Raw genomic sequence first — 5903 nt, forward strand, 5'->3', positions numbered from 1 at the left:
CAAAAACTCCAGAAAGTGAGAATGTGAAGATGAAAGACTGCGTCTTTTCAGAAATGACCTGTGCAGACACAGTGCTCCCATGCAAAGGTCTTTGCTGTTCCTCTTGTTGACCCTGTGTATGACTTGCAGGTAAAGGGACGCCCAGCCTTGGAGGCCCAGGATGGTCCTAGAGCACCATCTTCCCTCCAGCGACGCCATGCTACCTACCGACAGCCAGCCTCAAAGCAGTCCTAACTATTGCAGTGATAGACTTGGCACTTTCTAAGATGTTAACTATTCACTAGGACCAGTGGAATTTGGAAGAATATGAAAGGCATCTGCTAAACTTTCATCTCATTTTCAGAATGCCTGATAAAAGTGGAGGTCTGGTCGCCTCCCACACCACCCCCAATTTTTCCCCCTTTCTTTCTAATGGTGCACTTTAGAGGAAAAGAAATAATTTCACAGGGAATTTGATTTCTAGCTTTTGCTGCTTCCCCAGGGCAGGAAAGGAAAGCACGAGTCTGGGGAAACGTAATTAATTTGGAGGGACCTGAGCATACAGGCAAGTGCGTTGATCTGTGAGCTCTTGGACACTCGGTGTGACAGCTGGGTAGACTTGTTTACGTCTGGTCAAAGCACAGGGCTTGTCCAGGTCCATGGAGATGCCTCACTGACTCCACTCTTGCTGTCAATGCTATGCAAGTCAAACCTCCTGGCTACTGTGGTTTCTTATAGTAGGGCTTGAAGGAAGAGAGAGAGAAACACAAACTTGTCTCTTCTCTTAAAACTATAACGTAGATTTTATTTGTTTGTTCTGTGTTTGTGTTTGTTGTCCTGTCTTTTTCTCCTTAAGTTATTTGCCCTTCAGAATTGACTTGGGAAAGGCTGGTTCCTTCATCTCCTGATTTTTGTCCTTTTGTTTTTTTTTGTGTGGGTTTGTTTTTTGTTGTTGTTTTTTTTTTTTTTCTGTAACCCAGAATCACTCTGGCAATGCTCTGCTGTTGCCACTTGTGCAAGGCCTCCCCAGTCTTAGCCACTAGCACTTCTCTGAGTGCCAAAAGTGATGATGTTATGTGTGCTCCTTTTGTGATACCTAATCATGGGGGGAAATTATAAAAAAGGGACATATTGTGTTCACACTCTTTCAGAGTTGCTCATGTCAGTTGTGTCACATTAGGAGATATTTTGTTTAGTGTGATTGTCCTCTCTTTTCTGATTATGTTACCACGGTACTCCCAAAGTATGTGTTTCACCTGATTAAAAAAAAAAAAAACCTTATTTTTGTGAAAGTTACTGAAGTGCCTTGGGAAATGAAGAAGTTTTAATAAATAAAATGATTTTTTAAATAATAGCAACTGCCTAAAACTTTCTATCATTGTTAAGTCTTGCCACACTCCACCTGATGTGTCAGCTTGGGCTGATTCTAGCAATGATTTGCTACTAGTCTCTAAAGCTGATTGAATCCCGTGAGCTAGGAACCTCCATCCCATCATTATTGTGCACTCTGTCAGCCTTCTTATTCAAGTGTCGTAGCCAGGATTCCAGAAAGCACATTGCTTCTGTACAGTTAGGCAGTTTATTGCAGAACAAATCCAGGGAGCAGGAGTAAGGATAGGCCTGAGGAAACAGGAAGAGGCGGAAAACCAGCACAAGGATGTATTGTTATCAGCTGGGACGGCAACAAGGTTCTCTGCTCAACCCAACCAGAACTTGTGAGGAGCACTGTGAAACGTATTTCAAAACCCTCTGCACCGTGGAGCAAAGGGGGAAGCATTTATCTATCTGCTCTCATTCCCCCTTCAACAAAGGTGGCCCCATAGATGTCAGCTCCCCACACTTCCAAGTTGTACATACCTGAGTCCCACCAAGTCCTGTCATCTTGGTAGAAAGCAAGAGGTGATAGAGAGCTGGCCCGAGGAGAGGCACTATCAGGGTGTACTTCAACGAAGCTTGTCAAAACTTGTGTGAAAAAACCACTGCAAAAGTGGCTGGAGTAAAGGATGGTTGGGGGAGGGGAGTGCTGGATGAATTGAGGGGTAGACAAAATGTCAGGTATAGATAAGATGTGAGTTGTCACAGGGCGATTTGAGCTAGAGTGCATGGGCAGACCTGGGTAGAAAACTCCATCTTTGGAAAATTAACATAAAGGCATACTGCATAACAAAAGAAGCAGCATGAAAATCAGGTATAAAGGAAGGAAGCTTACCTTCCTAACACCACAGGCTTCTCCACTCTCCTAGAACCTAGTTCCATGCTGGGTTCCTGATTAGCTGACTTCATAGTGATTTCTTGGCTATGACACCAAAAGCACAGCAACCAATGGGAAAAAAGTAAATAAACCGAACATCATAAAAATTTAAAGCTTGTTTTATGTCAATTACATCTTATTAAAGCCAGGGTGGATTGAAAACTTTTGTGCAACAAAGGATACTATCGAGAGTGAAAAGGCACCCCACAGAATGGGAGAGAAAATATCTGTAAATTAGATACATAGTAAGGGGTTAATATCTAAACTATATAAAGAATAATATCTAAACTATATAAAGAACTCTGACAACTCAAAAATAAAAATAAAAGTGGATAAAGGAATTGATAAGCACATGAAAAGATATTTAGCATCACTAACTAGGGAAGTACAAATCAAAATTACAGCAAGATTCTACTTCACAACCTTTAGGATGCTGTTATTAAAAACATAAATAGAAAATAAGTATTGGAGAGCTGGAAAATTGGGAACCCTTGTGCATTGCTGGTGGGAGTGTAAAATGGTAATGCTACAATGGAAAATAATATGGTGGTTCCTCAAAAAATTAGAATTACCATATAACTTAGCAATTCCACTTTTAGGTATACACCTAAATAAATAGAAAGCAGGGACTAGAGCAGATTTTTGTACACCTATGTTCACAGCAGCATTATTTCCAATACACAAAAGGTGGCAACAACCCAGTGGCCATCAACAGATGAGAGGATAACTGGTTGTATATACAATAAAGTTAACAAGGAAGGAAATTCTGATATATGCTGCAACATGGATGAATCTTAGAAATATTATGCTAAGTTAAAGAGACCATGTACAAAAGAACAAATACTGTAATTCTATTTTATGAGATTCCTAATCAAATTGCTAGAGACAGTAGAATAATGATTATCAGAGATTGGGGGGAAGAGGTAATGTTAGTCATTATTCAGTGGCTACAGTGTTTAAGTTTGAGATGATGAAAAAGTTTTAGAGATGGATGATGATGTTGACTGAACAACAATTTGTATTTGATGCCAATGAATTATGCACCTAAAAGTGGTAAACTTTATATTTTATCACAAAGGTTAATTTTTTTTAAAAATTGTTCAGCAATAAATAAATATTCTTAAATATTAAATTCAAGCATTATGGGACCCATGAATCCTTTTTTCAAGTAACTAAAAATGAAATCCAACCAATTAGTAAAAATTCACTTGTAATTCCTAACAAAAAGCTAATTTACCTAATAAAAAATATATCCTATAAACAAATCAAGAACCCCAATAGAAACTGGGAAAGAGACAAACAATACATAGAAATTGAAGTACAGATGACTTTTAAACATGAGAAAAATCTATACCTCACTCCTAATAAAAAACAAATCAAAACTATTGATATATTGAGATATTTCTTACCAACTTATTCTTTCCATATCAAGGCAAAGAAAAATGTATCTAGTAACGTTTTCCTAATATTAATAATTTGGGGGTGGTAAGATTTGGGGGAGCTTTTAAAGCATTCATTGTATTTCTATGGTTTATATTTCTTATAATGAGCATATATAAGTTTTGAAGTAGATTTTAATTTAAAAATACTACTGAGGGGCCTCTCTGGTGGTGCAGGGGTTAAAGTCTTAGTGCTGTCAAGCTATTACCAGCCACTAGAGTTCAATCCCCAGCTAGGGAGCTGACCCACATAGCTCAACAGACCTCTTCTATCTCGCCCACTGTTCCCCTCAGCAGTGTATTTCAGTCAGTCTGCCTGTTCTGTTCCCCACTATGTCTCTGGTGAACCCTCTTGCCTACACCTCTGGCCTAGACCCCAGTTCTTGTATGCATAAATAAATCTTTAAAAATAAATTAAAATACTACTGAGTGTAAATATGCAAGATGATAACAAGGATGAATTATTTCCTTCTGTGCACTTTTCAGTATTTCTTTAAAAGTCCAACCCCTCCCAAACTTTCCCATATTTTTAATGCATTTTCAGTCCTCATATGACCTACTTCCAGTGTAATATTTCTCCTTCATACTCTTGCCTTTAGCCATACAGTGTCTTACTTCCTTACTGATCATCCCAGTTCTGTGCATAGTGAGGGTTCACCTCAAGTAAATTCTCTTCCTGGGAGGCACAAAAGTTATTGGCTAAGTGCTCAGTGCTCATACCCACAACAGATAGATTATGTGGTCTAAAAGTAGGCTTCTCCACTTATTAGCTTTCTATAAATTTGGGCAATTCACGTAACCTTTCTGAGACTCAGTTTCCTCATCTGGAAAACACGACCTATCTTGTTGGAGGTTTGTAAAGATAAAATCATACATATAAAGTGCTTAGCGGTATTAAATTTGTGTAGACAGTACTGTTATTGCTATTTTTCTTGATCTTCCTGATGATTATCAACTCTATAAATAATCTCTATCACATTTTGTTTGGTTTCATGAAAGAAATTATCTTTGAGGAAAATGATAGGTCTTCTATTCTTAAAGTTTTTAAATAGTATATACACTTTACATTTGGTAGGGTTTTTTTTTTTTTAAAGATTGATTTATTTATACATACAAGAACTGGGGTGTAAGCCAGAGGTACAGGGAAGGGGGGGGTAAAGGATTCACCAGAGACAGAGTGGGGAGCAGAACAGGTGGATGTACCGAAATATACTGCAGTGGGGGATACAGGAGGAGAGGTCTGCTGTGCCATGTGGGTTAGCTCCCTAGCTGGGAATGAAACTCATGTCGCAGTGGCTGGTGATAGCTTGAGGCCCAGTAGGTTTTTGGTTTTTTTTTTTAATTTAACAAAATATTTTTACTCATTCATCCCTTAATGAAGCCCTCAGAAAAACTCTTTTTAGTTAAGCAGACTCATGATATCTGGGTTTCCTGGAAGACAAGTAACAATATTGGAAAATCACATATTGGCAGCCTGTACACTTCACTGTGAGATGGGTATGGGTTGCCGGGCATCTGTGGTAAGTGAAGGAAATGTCGTTTGACCTATGACAGAGCTCAGTGTTCACATACTCAGAAGTCAGGAACCAGTGTTGACCCTGAACAGCTCTACTCTCACAGGTGATTCATTCAGAGGGGCTGCTGGTGACTTCATTCCATGCTGCCAGCTCTCCTAGGGAATCTTGCTCAGGGTGACAGACAAGCTATATAAATCCTTCAGGAACACTTATAAAAGACCACCCCTTCCTCTCAGAAAACCAGCCCCCACAAAAGCAAAATTATTTATCTTTGATTGTTCAAGTAACATTGTCAACTCCCTTTCTATGTTTTCACTTTTGTCTCCTCTTTCTATTTCCTGAACCTCATCAAAGTAGGTCTGGTCTACTTTGCCCTCCAGGAGTCAAGAATTATTGTCTTGTAACAAGGAAGAGACTTCAAGGCTTGATTTTTTTTTTTCTTTTCCCTCATCCTACCCACCCAAACCATTATCTACTAGAAGAGGAAATATGGGCTACTGTTTTCTAAGATCATCACTTGGCCTGTCCCACTTCACCTGCTCTTTTTTTATTTTGGAGCTCTACCATTTTTAATGGTTGCATAATATTCCATGCTAGAGCTGTATCTTTATTTTTTAATAACAATTTTTATGGAGGTAACACTGGTTTACAACATCCTCTTGTTCTTAAGGGAAATACTGCAAGGACTCATGGAAAGCCATAACAGTAGTCACCCAT

Source organism: Talpa europaea (genome assembly GCF_964194135.1).
Source record: "Talpa europaea genome assembly, chromosome: 13".
NCBI lineage: Eukaryota > Metazoa > Chordata > Mammalia > Eulipotyphla > Talpidae > Talpa > Talpa europaea.